Genomic DNA, 20145 nt, shown 5'->3' with positions numbered 1-20145 from the left:
AATATATGATTGTTGCATAAAGGATGGGGGTATTTGGGGAGCCTGGATGGTTCTGTTGGTTAAGCAGCTGACTCTTGATTTTAGCTCAGGTCATGGTCTCAGTGTCCTGGGTGTGAGCCCCTGTAGGGCCTGAGTTCAGCGGGGAGTCTGCTTGAGGATTCTCTCTCTCCCTCTTGCTCTCTCCCCCCCCAGCTCTCTCTCTCTTTCAAATAAGTAATAAAAATCTTTAATTAAAAAAAAAGGATGGGGGTATATTATTGTTTAAAGAAATTTGCAAATAGAGGGGCACCTTGGTGACTCAGTCAGTTAAGTGTCTGTCTCTTGATTTGGGCTCAGGTCATGATCTCAGGGCCGTGAGATCGAGCCCCTTGTCGGGGGTGAACCCTCCTGAAGATTCTCTCTCTCCCTCTCCTTCTGTCCCTCCTCCACCAACTCTCTCGCTCACTCACTCTCTCCATAAAAAAAAAGAAAGAAAGAAATTTACAAATAGATTATTCTATGCTATTTCTGAAAATAAAATTAGGATCAAAAGGGTAAATATAACTGAAACAATTTGGGGTCACATAAAAATCAACTTCCAAGAAATTACCAAAAGTAGCAGAGAAGTAAACTTCCTCACCAAATACAGAACTGGTCACTAAAAGAGGTTAGCAGTAATCATGTAACTAATTTTTACAGTGACATCTACCATAGATTTAAATTAGAAAATAGAGCTTCTATTTGGGCTAATGGAAAAAATCTGTGATTCCTCAGTCTGAATGTGAGTTTCTTAAGGACAGGTCTTTCTTTCTTTCTTTCTTTCTTTCTTTCTTTCTTTCTTTCTTTCATGCTCCTCAAATTGGAAGCCTGTCTTAGAAATGGTGTCATGTCTATGGACCCTGCGAAACAAACTGAGGGCTTCAGAGGGGAGGGGCTAGCCCGGTGATGGGTATTAAGGAGGGCACGTATTGCATGGAGCACTGGGTGTTATACGCAAATAATGAATCATGGAACACTACATCAAAAACTAAGGATATACTGTATGGTGACTAACATCACATAATAAAAAATTATTATTAAAAAAAAAGAAAAAAAAAGAAATGGTGTCATGAAACATGGTGTTTCTTTTATCCTAATACAAGTGCATAATTACCTAAGGAGAGCAATAAGCATTATAACGGAGGAGGGTGATATAACCCAGGACTGAATGTAGAGGAAATAAATGATATTTTAAAAATGGGTTGCTTTTCCCTCATCCCAAACCGTATTTTATAGGGGCTTTATTTAAGCCTATGGACTGTAATTTCTTTAGCAATTGATAAATAGAATCATCATTACTTTTTTATTGCAATCTGAGAAGTATCATAAAAAAATTCTTCTGCCAACATAGCTTTCTACTTTGCTTTTGCCAGCAGTCCAGATTTCCAGTGATGGAATTTTTCCTTACAAATTTCATAGATGAGGGAATGTATGCAACAAATAATACACATAAGACCCCTTCAGTTTCATAAATGAAAGTTTTTATTTTCTTATTTAAAGAGCATTTTAAAAGTGAAAAAATTCTGAAGGAAAACTAGAAAAAGTTTAAAAATCTTATTGCTTAAAAGTAAGCTTCAGATTACATTTTAAAATCAGCTTCAAATGCTGTCCTTTTGCTGGATTTTCACCTCAAAACTCTCTATCTGGTTGATCTTTATGTGGTGTTTCATATTTCCTGCCTTTAAGAAAATGATCTTTGATGGATATTGACATATTACCTCTCTGCAATACTATTACAAGTGTGCTTAAAGAAAAAGAAGAAAACGACTCTAGCAGGTTGGTGTACTAGCATTTTAGCGTTAGAAACAGAGGCTCAAATTTCTAACTGGTGAATGGATTTGACGCTAGGAGGTCATTTATCCACCCCACAAAAATAATATAAAATTGGTAGCTTCATGGTAGGAGAACAAGACTTGAATATGAAGGAGACATGCATATTCTTCAGAATAAATCCTTTTTGTGGGTCTTTTCAAATGATGCTGCACTGTCATTTCTATAAGGATGAATTTTCTGACATTCCTCAAACCATTTTGACAAAGATACAATCTCAAGTTTTCCTGAAGATGCTCCTATGTATTTGAAAGCTTATTTTAAAATTCACATAATCGGGATGAAATAAAGGTCTCATTTTACCCTCCATGTTTCTAATAGCTACATTTAAACATAGTGTGTATTACTCTTTTCTAAACATATTGCAGCCTTAATGCAAGTGAAGTTCTGTCCCAGGGAGCTTCCAACACTTTTACTTTTATGAATTATGGCATTCTGATATATTCTGATTACTTCAGGTTGAATATTTGCTATAAGTTCTGTTAATATTAAATAGTGAAATATAAGATGGTGCAAAAAGGGACTATGGAAGATTTTCTACAGAGAACAATAAATTAAAGTGAATATTAGATTTTCTAAATGTTAAATTTTAGCTTGAGATGATAATCATACAACTTCTTTCCTGTGAATCTTGAATTCCCAAAGTAAATTGCAAGTCCTAAATACATTGCATGGCAGAAGACAGCAAACTTTTGGAGTTGAATGTGCCAAGTATGTGCAAGGAGATTGACAGCAATGAAAAGAATCTAGAGTCAAGTTTCAGAGCATAATGCATGTCTTTTTAGTTAAAAAAAATTTTCCCCACTATAATGAAAAATATGATGAAGAAAAGCAATAGAGGGTTGATTATGTGTCAGAAGTGGCAGAAGTCACTATCAAAGGATATGAGGACCCCAAAAATGAGGACACTAAAATATTTGGTGATTCTCCCAGCTGGAGAATTAGACATCCAAACCTATTAAACTCAAGCATGGCCATATGACTTGCTTTGGCAAGGAAATGTGAGTCAAAGTGACCTGTTCCACATCTAGTCTGAAGGTTTAAATGTGGTTTACCACATTTGCTTTTCACTGACTGCAATTCTGGAACCGTATGTTACAATAGAGACTTCATCAGCTTGGATCTTTAGATCATTGTAACAAGCATAACTTCCTCACTTGCCCGCAACACACATGTGGCATGTATAAGAAATTAACTTTGTTGTTTTAAGTAATGAAAGTTGCTGTTTGTTTTTATTGTCCATAGCTTATGCCATTCTGACTAATACATTAGGCCATGTGGCCCATGAAGCCATCACTAGGAGTGACAGAAGAGAAAGATGCTCCCTGGTGGCCTAGAGGATTCTGGATAGTGACACATCTCAGATACTCCATCAATGTCATCCGTAAATATATATACAGAGAGAGACTGGATTTCTGTAATTCCAGGGTGGATATCTATCATGCAAGAGGGTCGCAGACACACCTTAATACATGCAGATGTAACAGATTTAAGGGTGGGGGGGACTTACAAGTAGAAAAGAAGTAGAATACACTCAGGCTTGAGTTCCATACATTCCATATAAAACATTAGGGTCTTCAGGGAGCCCAAAAATCCATACCGTTTCCCTACCTGCATTCTAATAGCACTGACAAACGGAAATATTAGAAAGTAGAGGCTTGTCCTCATAACTCGTAAGTGTATTTGAACAGTTAAATAGTATCACCGTTTCCCTAATCAACAATCTTGGACTTAGCACAATTGAAGAGACAGTCCCAGTGATGTACTCTTACTGGTCTGAATGAAGATGAAAGGAGTTTGAGAGATAGCAAATTCCCTTCACAGAGTCACTTCCGGATTTTCTATACTCAGTCAAGACATTTCAACCCTGAGGCACCTGGGTGACTCGGTCGGTGAAGTGGGTAAGCAGCTGCCTTCGGCTCAGGTCATGATCCTGGAACCCTGAGATGGAGGCTGGTGTTGGGCTCCCTGCTCAGCGGGGAGTCTGCTTGTCCCTCTCTCTTTTTTCCTCCCCCTCCACTTGTGTGCTTTCTCTCAAATAAATAAATAAAACTAAAAAAAAAAAAAAAATTTCAACCCTGATGTTAATTTACTCATTTTTCTTCTGTGAAGATGAATAAGAAGTCATCCCACCATCCTTATTTTTCTCATTTTGTCCTATACATCTACTAATTTCATTCATTAAAAAAAAAAGAAGAGTAAAAAGTAAGAAAAGAAAGCAAGAGTAATTAGGGAAATCTCTCTTTATTGAAGCTAGTAGTAAGGGAAAAATCATTTCTCCCTAAGATCATTTTGCTGTCTTAATCATTTGAGCTTAACCATGAAGTCAATGGTATACCAAAAGTATGGTCCAACGTCCTACAAAAGGATATCAGTGATTTCTCAGAACACTGATCCAGGCTTCTGGAGACAACTCCCAAACGTTAGCCATTGTGGGTGGCATATGTTTAGGCCCCAGAAGTTTCTGAGACGAATAAAAATACCAAATGAAAAAAAATCTTCCCAAGGCCACTTTTTACTCAATACTAAAATAAATTCCCTATTCCGTTTCCCTTCCAAATTTTGGCTGGTTATTTTGTCCAATATAGCCTATGAGATTATGAAACCAAAGTGACAACATTAAGATAAACCTCATGAAGACATCCCAATGATAGAATGCTGATGCTTTACCTTATCAAATTCACAAGGAGCAATTAAATATCAAAAATCACATTGATTGTTATTTTAAAGTGAAAAGGAGTTAAAGTCAAATATTAAATTATTTTACCCTATGAATTTAGAGAGCTTGACGGCCAAATTCTACCCACCCCATTTTGTATTTTGCTTAGTCTCAGCTAGAGTGTTTCTCAAAACCAGAGTTGTGGTTTTTCCCAGAAGCTGCAGTCTGTGTTCTCTCCTTTCAATTGTTTGTGGTTCTTTGACATGAGTTTAGTGCCAGGTCTTTCAAAGGCCAAACATTTGAAGAGTCTAAACGCATTAGTCAGCCTCAAAAGATTATCATTGCACTGCTCAACATCCACCAAATTTAGAAAATAATCCAATGTGTACCGCCTGCAAGAAATCACTCCAGAAAACAAAATATTATTCCTAGAAGACAATTAGGGTTGCCACAGACTCATTGCTATGCTGGTGATAGAGGGCAGGCAGACAGAGAAGTTTGGCTTTAGCCACAGCAGGATCTCCGTTCATCTATGGTTGAATGGAATCCACCACTCTGAAGCCTTCTATTGAGAGAAATGTCCCAGAAGTAGTTCATTTTTATACTCTGCCTATCTCATGCTTTTGAAGAGGGACAACTGTCTTATCTTCCCTCAGAAAGTGACATTTATGGGCCCCTGGGTGGCTCAGTCAGTTAAGCGTCTGCCTTTGGCTCATGTCATGATCCCAGGGTCTTGGGATTGAGTCTTGAGTTGGGCTCCTTGCTCATCGGGGAGTCTGCTCCTCCCTCTGCCCTGCTCATGCTCTTTCCATCACTTCCTCTCTCTCTCTCAAATAAATTCTTTTAAAAAAAAAAAGTGACATTTAAATCCCCACTGCTTTCTCAACTAGTTGAGACCTTTGGGGGCATGGGAACACCAGTTGTTGGTTCTAATTTGAGGTGCTCTTTCCAATCTATATTCAGATTTTAATTTGTTTCCCCTTTTAGCTGTTTTTAGCATTTCAGTGCTGAATTGAAGGTGAAATCTTTTTGTGTGCATGTGTCCATTAAATAACTCGAAACTAAGAGGACTGCTTGCTAGGGAAGGGGCTACCTCATCCTCATTCCTTTTTTCCATCTGGAGATCACCTTCAGATTCTTAAATGAAGCCACTGTTGACAGTTGTGAGTCTGTTCCACTAGAGAAGTAGTGAAGGCCAATGCCTCAGCCAGGCAGTCCCCATGTTATCTTGTCCTCAGTGTTTTAATGTTTCCATCCCTGAGTGGGTTTTCTCCACAGTAGAGGGAGAAAACTCAGTGTGTTACTTCCTGTTACTATTCCTATCCTTGCTTCAGGAAGGCACAGCCAAGTTTGTAAAGTTAATCCCACATAATTTTGCCTCTTTCCTTCCCTAATGCATCCAGTGTGAGCACAATTTCCTGGACCAGGGAGCTTCTTTTTGGTTTTTGTTCCAGATGTTTTTACCAGCATTTTCCAGTAGAATCTTGTCTTTTTGATCCCAACAGTGAGAGATTTGAAATTATGAGTTCTGGGACTGCCAAAAGCATCAACCATTCCAACCTCAGGAGGTATTCCCCCATCATTCATTATATTTGGCCACAACCTGGAGTCCCACAATCATTGTCTTCCCTGATTTTCTTTGTGTCATCATTCCTGTATCTTTCCTTGGAGTCCTAATTCCACACATTTTTAAAGTATGTTTTCTCAAGACCCAAACATTACCTGGGTACTTCGCTACACTAGGACTCTTTGAATCTTAAAAAATATTTCTTTGATTTTATTTTACTGACATTCGTGGTCTTCTTTTCTCAAATATGTTTAGATTCTTATTTCATGTAGGTGCCTCAGTCTTGCAAAGATGTTTCCCAATTTCTCTGACAACGGGTGTTAATACCACTTAGAAGTCAATTCTGTGTGTTTTTCAGGTTCTTCTTCTGTTTTGTTTACTGATGCGTCAAGTGTCTAGAACAATTCATGGTACATGGTTGTTTCTCAATGAATATTCACTAAATAAATGACTGTGATTATTTTTCAGCCTTATTTCAAGATTAGTCTGTCCATAGTTTAACCTAGAAGGAGTCAAATTAAATGCAACCAATCTACTGCCATTCTTCTAGGCCTGGAATTAGAATCTTCCACAGACATCACTGGAACACAAGATACAACACAGCAAGGCCTCCTTAGGGCCTTAAAGTTATGACTGTAAAAAAAATTTCTCTTTGGGGCGCCTGGGTGGCACAGCGGTTAAGCGTCTGCCTTCGGCTCAGGGCGTGATCCCGGTGTTATGGGATCGAGCCCTACATCAGGCTCCTCCGCTATGAGCCTGCTTCTTCCTCTCCCACTCCCCCTGCTTGTGTTCCCTCTCTCGCTGGCTGTCTCCATCTCTGTCAAATAAATAAATAAAATCTTTTTAAAAAGAAAAGGAAAGTGGCATTAAGACTGCTTTTTCAATTAATTCAGACTATGAAAACAACAACTGACAGTTCTAATATGAGGTGTTATTTTTCCCTTACATACAAATTTTAATTTTTATTTCTCTTTTGAGCTCCTTGTTTTGGCTATCGAGAGTCAGTATAACTGAAACCTAAACAAAGCATCACCAAAATTTAGAGCCATTCTCCTTGGCAAGCCAGAATCCTTGAACTCTATATGTCAATTTTGCCCATAAACTTATTCCCCTTTGTTTATTCCCAATGGTTGTCCCCTAACCACATAACACACTTATTAATTATATATTATCCTTACCAAACTGAAGTTAAACATTGTTTTACTGCTCTGAGAAGAGGGGGATAGAGTGGGCAAATAAGAAGCCAAGAGTGCTTAGGGAAAATTCTTAATGGAAAACAGGTTTAGGCAAGTGAATCTATATAGGATAATCCCCTTTGATATGTGAGTATCTTGTTTGAGCTCCAAAATCCATCATTTGCTTTCTTGTCTCCATTTTTTAAGATAAGGAACCTGAGCTTTAAAACAAAATGTTTGCAAAAGCATACAGCCTGTCATTGGCCATAGTTTCTAACTATGTCCCTTATTCTCTTCATTACTGAAAAACTATCTATATCTGTAAGTATATGTAAGACATTAACCTCCCCAAAAATAAGTCCTCGAAGCTTTTGGAATTCTATTTATATCATCTCTCCAGTCTAGAATATTCCACATAGGTGCTTTGCCTTTAGATTACACAAACAAGGCTAGTATCTCAAGAAAGAAGAAAGAGCGTGCTCCTTCCTTCCTTATGTGCTATTTTCAGATAAACTTAGATTATTCTAAAGATATGACTTTTATTTTATGCTATGATATTAAACTACAGACTGTTCTGAACTATCATATTTAAATGAGGGAAAGAAAAGGGGGAAAAAAAGACTAGAAATATCTAGAAGAAAAAATTTGTGGCACTAAAATACCAGGAAAGTAAAAATTGAAAAAAAAAAATAGAATAGATCCTAGGTTGGGAGAAGATCTCTGAGATACCAGGATTCGCTTCCTTTATACTCACTCTTTCCTCATTTTAATTCTTTCTTCTTTCTCTTTAGTTATTTTCCTTCTTTGCTCTGCCATCACAAGCCCCATAATACAGAAGATAAGTATCAGAAACACAGAAAAGTCCTAGAAGGGTTTTTTAAGTATTTTTTTAGACAAAAGATGAATATAGATATAGAAATTAGGTACGATTTTAAAATATTCTACAAGTTTTCGCAAAAATACCAGAGCACATGTATAGAAGTGAATGTTATTTAAGCCTTCGATGGGGGCGCCTGGGTGGCGCAGTCGTTAAGCGTCTGCCTTTGGCTCAGGGTGTGATCCTGGCGTTGGGGGATCCAGCCCCACATCAGGCTCCTCCGCTAGGAGCCTGCTTCTTCCTCTCCCACTCCCCCTGCTTGTGTTTCCTCTCTCGCTGGCTGTCTCTCTCTCTCTCTCTGTCAAATAAATAAATAAATAAATCTTTTTTAAAAATAAAAATAAATAAATAAAACCTTCGATGGCTATGCAAAGGCTGCTACTAGAAATGCAAACCGTTAGAATTGTCTTCAGAGCATGAAACTTAATGTTTGGAATGTATTCTTTGTGACTCTCGGGGTGCAATTTGTTTTCAAGTAATCATTTGGCTCCCACATATCCTGTGAGAAGGAAACCCAATGTTTCCCTCCTCTTTCTGTTAAGGAACCTATGGGCTAGTATCTAAAAAGGATGCTTCTGGACCCAAGACAAAGACTGAGTTTGGGATGATTCTCCTTTGATCTGTTTCCTCCACACTGAAGTGAAACTGGCGTTTGATACTACAGGTCCCTATCCAGGTCATGCAGTTCTTGGACAGGAAATCACCTTATTCCTCAGTCTCCACTTGGCCAAAGATGCTCCTTCATGCTAGTGCTCCCACGTTTTCAGTTCTTATTATTGACTCCTTTCAAGTTCATACACATTAAAAATCCGAAATCACTATGCTCACTTCTCTTGGGGGTTCCATCTGCCAGCTTTTAAGAAAAATTCAGTGTTACACTTACATCAACAAAGGACCTATTTACTCACCTCCTGAGGGCCTATAAGGGTGTGATCCTTATAGGTATAATAAGAAGTGAATAAAATTAAAACAACTTATTAGCTAAGCTTCTACAATATGTGAATATATCTCTTTTCAGCCTAGTAAAATTTTAATGGAAGTAGAAATGACACGTGTGCACCCACTTCAGTGAGAAATATGTTCAAGGAAAGTAGAATGATGGATGGCAACCATAAAGGTCAAAAGTTAGGAAGGATTTCAGCAACCAGGGAATCAGCTATACAAGGAACTTCAATAAAGACTCAGAGTAGAAGCCCAAGAACCATAAAGCCATCGTTGGAAATGATGGAAGAAAAGAATGCCACTAATGACAGAGATTCCTTCCCATGTCCATCTGAGGGAGATAACTTCAAGGATTCAAAGATCACATATGCTTCTAAAGGAAATCTGGAAGTTTTCCACTTCCCTTAGGGTAAAAGAGTGGTCAGTTTTCAGGGATTTCCATTTGAATTCTTTTTTTCTCTTTGGTAAGCTAAAGAAAAACAATGCTATTAATTTACTCCCTGATGAGACTTTTTGTTACATTTGACATTGGTTTTAATTTTTGGTAATACCAAAACTCACTTATAACTGAATATATTAAATGAGAGGGCTATGCAAGCTGTGTAATACTGATTTCAGTCTAAACGAGCTCTATCTCTATTCTGGAAATGCATGGTGGTGATGGTTGTACAACAATTGAATGTACTTCCTACCACTGAACTGTACAATTAACAATGGTTATGACAGTAAGCTTTATGTTATGTTATTTTACCACAATAAAAATAAAAATGATTTGTAACTCTATATCAAAAACTAGGTGGCTGACAAGTTGGTTCCGATAATATTTTTATGTCTGGAGTCCTGGTACATTTGCTTTTATAAAGATTTTTACTTTACTGATCACCACTCATAAAGACAGATGATTATATCAAAAAATAGAATGCTTAACACTCCAAGAGTTAGAAGAACTCATTCAATGGGTAAACTTTGGAAAAATTTTTTGAAATAATAAAAAGTTGTTGAAAAACATTCTTGAAAAGTTGAAGTGTGTCTTCCATACAAATTTTAAATATCTATCGAAAACTCTACTCAATTTTAAAATTTAAGTGGTAACCAGTAAGATGATAAGACTAATTAAAAGGAGAATTTGAGAACCAAGGATTGATATATTATTCAACAAAATACCAAAATAAAATTGCTACTTGATACAAAACTAGCTAATGTCCTCTGACTGAACACTGGTTATCTTTTCTACAGGACCAAAATCAAAAAGTTCATAGGTTACAGTTAACAGTTTCCAGGGCTCGAGTAAAATTTTAAATAATAAGTCAAACACAAGTACTTTGTCTTATATAATTAAAAAATTGGGGGGGGTGAAACTGATAAAAAATTTGAAAACATATGCAAGATTAGAAAGGAGGAGAGACCATCCACCCGTTACATTTCAAATTTGGGTAATTTTCTTAACAAAGAAAAGCAAAACACAAAGAAGTGCTATAGGGTAGTAACATTAATAGTTTGAGATTTTCCTCTTAAAACTGAACTGAGGTACTAAAAAAGAACAAGGATATTTATTATAAGTAGGGGCATATCATTTTTGCCAAATGAAAGCACAGATTTTAAGACATTAACTGAAATACAAATAGCATTCAATTTAGAATAGCACATATTCTGTTCAAGCCCTGGAAATAAAAGAAGGCTAAAATTAGAAGAATATGGATAACTTTACTTTTTAAAAATTGGTTGTTTCTCAGTAAAGCCTTTCTTCTTTAATTGTGAAAGCTTCCCTTAGAGGTTTGTCCCACACGGAAAATCATTCAGTATCATCACGGCATGTCAGGATATAAGATTCAGCGTGCATAGAGCAGAAATCCATGACTCTAATTTAGTAGTTCCATGTCAGGAAATAGTTTTTCCCTCCTATATTCTTGTTTTCTTTCCACTGAAGGCCCATTTTAAATAATTACAATACCAGTCTCAGCATAGGAGTAGGACCAGCCAGCCAGCCATGAACGTATGTGGGCATGTGAGGTGGCTGTGTGTTAAAGCATGCCATCACTTTTTTTTTATAATTTTTATTTTGTTATATTAGTCACCATACAGTACATCCCCAGTTTTTGATGCAATGTTCCACGATTCATTATTTGCAAATAACACCCAGTGCACCATGCAACATGTACCCTCCTTAGTACCTACATCACCCGCCTACCCCAATTCCCTACCCCCCTCCACTCTGAAGCCCTCAGTTTGTTTCCCAGAGTCATCACTTTTTAACAGGGTGCTATGCTTTCCTCAACAGGTTCTAGAAAATATTTTCAATACTTTATCCCTAGCGCAAAGTATCCCTTTATCCACAGGATCATCCAAATATTTATTTGTCCACAGAAAATATCAGTGCATTTAAAAATGTTTACGTATCAGTGCATTTATTCATTAAATATAAGGTTTCTCGGCAATATTTGATTTGTGATAGAAATACTGATAGACTTTTCACTATAGATATAGAAAATGCATTAGTACAAATTTCAGCTCACATCTCATCAATTATATGAAATACTTGAACTAAAATTTTAACTAACAGCCTATATTTAATAGTTCACTCATATTATCCCCTAATCCAACCATTCATGTAATTAAATAGCAAATACAAAATAAGTACTATCATACATTATCGTGTCCTACCTTCTCTGCTTACTAACTGTACTGTTTCACCTTAAGCAAATTATCAGTCCTCCTCGTATGCTTCCCTTCCCTCATCTGTGCAGTGAGATGATAGTAATAGTACCTTCCTAATGGTATTTCTGTGAATTTAAAGGAGCTAATAATACATATGAAGCACTTAGAAAACAGCCCAGTATGCTGTAAAAATATTGGGTGCTTACATTACAATCGCAATTATTATTAATAGTAATAGTAGCAGTAGAGTGAGATTGAACTTCTAATAGTCCAGTTTTCTTAATGGGATTATAGAAATCCAAAGCCAATGATAATACAGTTAGAAAAATGATTTTGATTGATTTATTTTAATTAGATTACACATTTCTGGAAGACAGATGTATGTTTGTGTGTGTGTGTATAAACTGAAACACATACTATATAATCTAAATTTTATGACTAATACAACCTATGCTCTACTTTCTTTGCCTTTCAATTATTAGCTAAGAACACTTTTCTTTAATTTCAGGTCTCAACTATGTACTCCAAAGTATATATCCTACATACTTAAAGCACTAGGTTGGGTGCTCTGGAAATTCTATGAGGCCTATATCTACTTTAGAACATTTCTTCATTCATTCAAATAAGAATAGACAAAAGCAAATTAAAGTATGCTTTCCCTAACTTAAATTGCTGGTATATTTAACACATTTTGTTAGAAATATTTTGTTACAGAGTATGTTTATATAAAACCACCTAACTGGGATTTGTTTTATTTTACTTCTAGCCATACATATTACCATTATATTTTAATAAGAATAATTGCTAGAATTGATTTAGTGCCTATCTTGCAAAAAAAAACCCTCCTGAATCCTACGTATTTTGTAATACCATACCCATTTTACGAATGAGAAAAAGGTGATTTAGAGAGGCATATCGCTTGCCAAAATCTACATGAAAATAAAAGATATAGCAAAGAGTTCAAGTCATGTCAGAATGTATCCAAAGCCTAAAAATTGTCCACACTATATGACATGATCTCAACTATAAAAATTATTTTAATACACTGGAAGGAAATGTGCTAAAATTTCAACAGTTTGTACCTGGAATTGCAATGATCTTTTTTCTGTTTGTGTATGTGTGTGTGTGGTTTTCATATTTTTACAAAGTATAACAAGTAATTGTCATTTATATGATCAGAATAAAAGTTAAATGTTATACCCCCCTCAAAAAAAGAACTTATTTGGGATGGGAGAAGATATATATTCTATGAAAGAAAAAAATTGACAAAGCGTGGTGAAGCCTACTGTATAGTGATATATGCTCTATTTTTAAATTTTTTTCTTGAGCTGTACAAAGTTCTTGTATGGGAATGTAATATTTAACATATTTTTATTGCAAACTTATTTTCAGACTTACTCAATGTAAAAAAAAAAGTACAATATGAAATGATAACAGTCTATGTTATTTATTAGTTATTTCTTTTAATATTACAGTTCAGAGAGTCTCAGAGACTACAAGTATTTTTTTATCATATGTAACATCAAAGCTACCCAGCATCTGGAAAAGCCTTGCCTATAAAATAATGTATACAACCACATGGTAAATACATCTGCCACTGAAGCGTTTTTTTTTTTTTCCTTTAATGCTGAATCACAGCTGGAAACAACTTTAAAAACATTACCACTAATATTAAACTTCCTTATTAAACATTTTGGATGCATCGGTCTATAGGCTAAAAATATAGTAGATTGTTATGATGATTAAAAAAATCAATAAAAAGACTTAGTAACAAATATCCAGATATCTTTGGATCAGCCAAGTATGATTTTTATGTCTTATTTGTCCAATAATATACTTATACCTTCACTGTGGTTCTCCAGTAGAAAATAAATAATTATGCACAGACTTAATACAGTCCTAGAATTTTAGTTGGGCACACCTAAACTTTGAATCCATCTAATATATAAATGAGTGTTTCTGGAAAACATCACAAAGAAGGGCCTAATATGTGGCTGAAAGATGGAAAAAAATTCAGTCTCTCCCAATGTTGTATCTACGTTGCATTTCTCCCTTGTGCTCTATTGGCTCTAACAAATTGTCACATATTTGGTGATTTAAAGTTACAGAAACTTACTATCTCACAGTTCTGTAGACAGGAAGTCCAACGCAGGTCTCACCGGGGTTAAAATCAAGGTGTTGACAGAACTGCATTCCACTCTATAGTCACTAGGGGAGACTCTATTTCTTTATATTTTCCAGCTTCCAGAGGCTGACCACATTTCTTGGCTATGAGCCCCTTCCCCCATCTTCAAAGCCAGCAACACTGCATCTCTAGCAACATTCTTTCATAGATACATCACCATCTGATCCTCCCAAGCTGCCTCCCTCTTCCTCTGATAAGGACCCTTGTGATTACACTGAGACCACCAGGATTACCCAGCATAGTCTCTCTATTTATGGTCACCAGATGCACAACCTAAATTCCACCTGCCATCTTCATTCCCCTTCGCTACATAATCTAATATAGTCACAGGTTGCGGGAATTAGGACAGGGTCATCTTTGGAAGTGGCTATTACCCTGCTGACCAACCCTTCCCCCAATTGTTTTTACCGCATTCCTTTTAAAGTTATTGGCTAAGTTATTTTAGTGATATATTTAAATTCTCAAAGAAACTCTTGTGAAGAAGATACTATTCACTGTCTTGCCAAATGAAGATCCCAAAACCCCATTTTCCTTGCAGGTTCCACTGTGGAGACTGACATTGTTTACAATTTGCTGTCCCAGCCAGAATCCTGATGAAGAGTAGTTATTTGACATAGTTTTGGTTAATGAATCTGCTGTGGGCCTCTGAAAAATAGTTTCCCTTTGCTTTTAAAAGGGTCAGAGCTAGCTACTCTCATATATTATTTCTTATTTTTGCTTTGGTTGCAGATACAGTTCCCGAAGATGACATACCCATGAGGCGTGCATGAGGAAAGGGCCCAGAGGATCACAGATATGGCAGCCCCGAAGTGACTGACTCACCAAATTAATGCCTGATGCTTCTTACTGCAAGACTTTGTCTCATGTGAGAAAAATCAACAACAGTTATTTGTTTATGGGGCTGTTAGTAGTTTATCCTATTACTTGCAGCCAAACAGTATTCTGCTATCAGTAGCCAAAGGTACTTATATCTAATCCATCTTGAACCTAGAAGCAACATTTCAAGACTTTTTCTTGAAAAACAGTCCAAATGTTCTTAATCACGGCTGATTGTTCTTACTTTTTACAAGAAAACCATTTTTTTGGACCAAATCCTAGTCCTAGTGTCTGTAGAAGATCATGAAAGTAAACAGAGAAAGAGCAACAAAAGCACATAATTAATTTTCTTCTAGATATTCTTGTCTGTTATCAACTTAATGCCTCTCGAAATTTACCATCTTTGCCTACTCGGTAAAAATGGGTATTTCACTCTAAATATATTTTTCCTTTTGCCAGTTGGCAGTAAGCTCTGTCAATAGCTGGTGCTGGACAAGCTTTGCAGAAGGGGCTTTTCCTTCCCAGTTCAGGTGTGCTCACTTGGCAGGCCTATGCAGCACCCTTGTGTCCTCCAGCACCAGGGAGCTGTGGCCCGCATGGTTTCTCAGCTTCTCCAGCACCCAACTCCTATCACGCATGGCATCCAGCTGTATTTAGCAGCCAGCAGCTTTCCCCAGAACTTCCTCAGGTAGCTAGCTCTAAGGCAGAAGACTTCCATGAGACACTCTTTTTTTGGGTGGGGGGGAGGGAGAACATGCCCACATGAGAGAGAGAAAGAAGGAAGAGGGGCAGAGGGAGAAGGAGACGGAGACTCTTAAGCAGGCTCCATGCCCAGCACAGAGCCCGAGGTGAGGCTCCTTCTCACGATCATAACCTGAGCTGAAATCAAGAGTCAGACACTTAACTGACTGAGCCACCCAGGCACCGCTTTGAGACTCCTTTCTTTAAACAGCTTCCTTCCACTCCCTAGGGCATTGATTTCCACCAAATTCCAGAGGAAAGATTTCCAGCAAGTTCCACCAGTGCCTCAGCACAGAGACTTCTCTGCTATTCAGTGAGAAATGGTCATTCACTCTCTGACAAGGTGTAGCTTTCAGTCCTGGCAGAGTGGAGGGTAGGGGCTCTCCCATGGCCTAGAGGTAGCAGCTGACTCTTACATCTGCTATGGGAATATTCTTTTTTTATTTTTAAGATTTTATTTATTTATTTATGTGACAGAGAGAGAGAGAGAGAGAGACAGCCAGCGAGAGAGGGAACACAAGCAGGGGAAGTGGGAGAGGAAGAAGCAGGCTCCCAGCTGGGCAGGGAGCCCGATGTGGGGCTCGATCCCAGGACCCTGGGATCACACCCTGGGCGGAAGGCAGATGTTTAACGACTGAGCCACCCAGGCGCCCCTGCTATGGGAATATTCTTTACAATTCTCTTAAATTTTACCACCCTATCCATCATTAATCTAATCCCCACCATGGTTAAATACTATTTATATTAAATTTTTTCTGTTCAAATTACCATATGGTTCTCTCTCCTGATCAGACCCTGACTCCATTCACATTTTTGAAGTAGTGTTTATGAAGTTATAATGATTTTTAAGGAGTAATTGTAGAATTTGCCTTAAAGCAGCTTCTCTCAAAAATGTTTCTCAATTTGTCACATGATGTGCTCCAAGAAAAATGGGTTCTGTGGTCCAAGAGCTTAAAGAATTCTCTTTCAATTAGAGATTCATAGTGTATTTGAGCATCTCAAATTCTCCCAGAGGTTCTGCAGTAAATATAATCTATTTAATCTTATGTAAGTTAGCATTTCCTAAACCTCTCTGGCCTTGAAAATAGTTGGTTAAACAAACACAACCATACTAACTTGTGAAATATCGGACTGGGAAACAAATCTTAGAAAACGTTTTCCTAAAGATATCAGTGTAATACCCTACTCTGTCAAAACAAAAAGGTTTTGAAGAGCACGGAAAATGTATCCTCATGACATCGTGTGCCATTTTTAAGACCCTTTTTTTGCAAATGCCATGAAAAATTTGACTGTAAGAAGTTTTTCCAACTTTTTCATAAATGCATTGCTCTTCGTGTTGGGTATAATCTGGTGTAATTTAAAAATATATCTTTAAACTGTGAATAGCTGGGGGAGAGAAGAGAGCTTTGAGTTCATGTTATCTCATACTAATGTTCACCATGTATGATATTGGTCACTCTATTTATTATGACTTGTTCTTGATCAAAAATAAATTCCTAACTGAAGTCTGGTTAACCTCTCTCTCATCCAAAGAAGATTTAAATAGAAAAGTTACTCTGCAACACTCAGTATCTGTGGCTAGCCACTGCTGAGTGAGCTTAGCCAAAAAAAATTGACGCTAACTGCTATAATAAGGGAAAATGACACTGTGTAATGGTGATGTGATCATTATCTGTTTAGACTAAAACTGCAAAGATTGCTATTCTTTTCTAAAGCTATGACACGACCATAACCAAATATCTAGTCTCACTGTGCCCATTATATATCTATGTGATGATAGATTAGGTTAAAGAACTGGGGTGACTGGGTGGTTCAGGTGGTTAAACATCTGCTTTCAGCTCAGGTCATGATCCCAGGGTCCTGGGACTGAGCCCCATGTCAGGCTCCCTGCTCAGCAGGGAGCCTGCTTCTCCCTCTCCCTCTCCTTCTCCCTCTGCCTGCTGCTCCCCCTGCTTGTGCTTTCTCTCTCTGTCAAATAAATAAATAAAATCTTTTTTTAAAAAGGAACTAAAATGATTCTTCAGAAAGCAGAAATATTTTTACAATTTTACTGATTAAAAAGATGCAGTGAAACTGTTTCAAGTTTTTCCCTCCTGAGTGTTGAAGATGTTTCTATTAAAAAATTTGATGTCATATTGATTTTTGTGTTCTTTGGCATATGATAGTAATTACTATAAGACTTCTATTGGAATTTTTATCTTGAAATGGTACAACTTCTTACAAAGTTCATGAGAGCGACCTTATGCCTTACATTTTTTTTTGTAGCTCTGTGTACCTAAGTAAATTTGCAACCTATCCCGGGTCTCCAATAAATGATGAAGTCAGACATGATCTTGATAAATAATAAAGTGCCTAAGGCCTACCATCAAATGTTCAAAAAGCATTAATGAAATTCTCTTTATGACAGTTCTGTCTGAATTACTCCACTCTCAGAGTTTGCCAACAGTCGTGCTTCTCACCGCACTGAGGCACACGGTAGAAGCTCTTAGCGCTTCACCTAGATCCCCTTTACCAGCTCATTATCAACCATCCTCTAGCTCCTGCGAATACTGAAGCCAAGGGCTTATAATTATGACCTTCTCAAAAGAATTGTCCTTGGCTGAAAGGAACCAACTGGCTTGGAGACACCTGAGTGCTTACACGACCCCGTCTCCAATTACTGCCTAATAAAAAGATACAAAGTCCTGTCTCCTAGCCTCAAGATGGTATAACCCCATGGTGTAATTTACTTTCAGAAATATCCCCCATTCCCTCTATGTGTCACATCAAGGTTAGTTGACATCGTTGTTCAGATTATTTCCCTCCCGTCCCCTGCTTCCCTTATAGGATTTTCTTGACTGGCACTTACTCAATAATTCACAAACACCTGAATCTCTGTCTCACTGTCTGCTTCTAGGGAAGTGACCTAAGGAGTGATCGCTAAGAAGCCGACTCTAGGATGGGATTCTGGAGCTGAACAACAGTGAGCAGCTGATATGAGGACCCCATCTCAAACAGTAGGTGGAAAATTGATAGTCACTGGTGTTCTGTAAAACTGCAGTTGTGAAGACTTTCATCTCCAGTGAATCTGGCTAAATTACAGTTGGAAAGGGTGCACTGGCATTTGATAGTTGCTATAACATCTCTTGCCTTTGGGAAATACAGCTGTTAGAGTAGTGGTATCAATTGAGAAATTAGATAGCTATAGGGGAGCAACACTGACACTGTGAAAAGAGAAAATGGCAGGCGCATGGTGGTCAAATATTAATTCCAATAAGTCAAATAAAAATTTGAATAAGAAGACATTTGAACAGGGGCGCCTGGGTGGCTCAGTCGTTAAGCGTCTGCCTTCGGCTCAGGGCGTGATCCTGGCGTTGTGGGATTGAGCCGCACGTCAGGCTCCTCTGCTGGAAGCCTGCTTCTTCCTCTCCCACTCCCCCTGCTTGTGTTCCCTCTCTCACTGGCTGTCTCTCTCTCTCTGTCAAATGAATAAATAAAATCTTTAAAAAAAAAAAAAGAAGACATTTGAACAACATAAAAAATAATGGGAGGGCTGATCATGTTGAGAAACAGGCATAGAGGTTTATTTAAGAATAGCAAAATTTGGAAGAAGGTTGATTACTCATCTTGGCAAATTTTCTTCATGAAATTTGGATTCTAGTTATAAAAGGAATGGGATTCTAAGACTTGGGGTGGTAACATAAGGTAGATTAACTAAACATCCTTAAGGGCCCAGATTCTTCTGAAATTTCTAGGCCAAGAAAATTAGCACATAGTTCATGCTAAAGGATAACATACACCTCCTTGCTTTAGGACCATGTGGAATCCTCAAAGGAGGCAGATGCCTTCAAAAGCAATATTTGCCTTCTTCGGGATCTGTTCCCATGATCTTTCCTGCTCAACAAATCAAATCATAACATAACTAACTGGAGGAATCGGGGAGTCCCACCAAGGGAGAAATGTTACATTTCAAGGGGCTGCCATACTGGTCTAGCATGGAGCAGCAAGGATCGGAGAATGACTAGGAGCAGATCTGGGGGAACTGAAATAAGGGGGCAGAATATTAAGGTGAAGAAGAAAGTGTATGTTAATATGGGGAAACTCTCTTTTGAGAGAGTTAAACCCTGGCTTAGGCCCCTGCCACTAATTCCAATACTTTGTTGCTGAGATGGCTCTTGGGCACTTGGAAAAAGATTGTCTACACTAAGCAAAGACGATGCCAGACCTGCCAGGGCAGCTCATGGAGAAAAGTGGTCATGTCTGAAGTGCGCATGCTAAAATGGATCTATTATGAAAGCCCACAAATTCTACCAGCTGTCTATTCCCCAAGAAGACTGATTTGTCATTGAGGGACTAAAAGGAACGCACTGTGAGCAGGCAGTAGCATTGGTAAAATGTTCAGTCATCGTTTTCCTTTTTGTAGACTAGAATAATTGTTAGGCTGTTACAGGACTGAAATTGTTAGTAACAATGGAAATGATTAAATCTCTGAATTGCAGAGTCCACCTGCAAGCACGTTGAGTAGAATTGCTATAATGGGACAGCAACATTGAAATGGTAGCCTGTGATGTGTGACTATGCATGACTATATATGGACATATGTATGAAGATAACAAAAAGAATATGGTGGTTTAGAGGCAGGAGACATAGGCAGCAAACAAGAAAAAAACATATATATGCACACATATATACAATATTATT

Source organism: Ursus arctos, unplaced genomic scaffold, assembly GCF_023065955.2.
Source record: "Ursus arctos isolate Adak ecotype North America unplaced genomic scaffold, UrsArc2.0 scaffold_21, whole genome shotgun sequence".
In the NCBI taxonomy this organism is placed as follows: domain Eukaryota; kingdom Metazoa; phylum Chordata; class Mammalia; order Carnivora; family Ursidae; genus Ursus; species Ursus arctos.
This window is presented reverse-complemented; position numbering follows the sequence as displayed.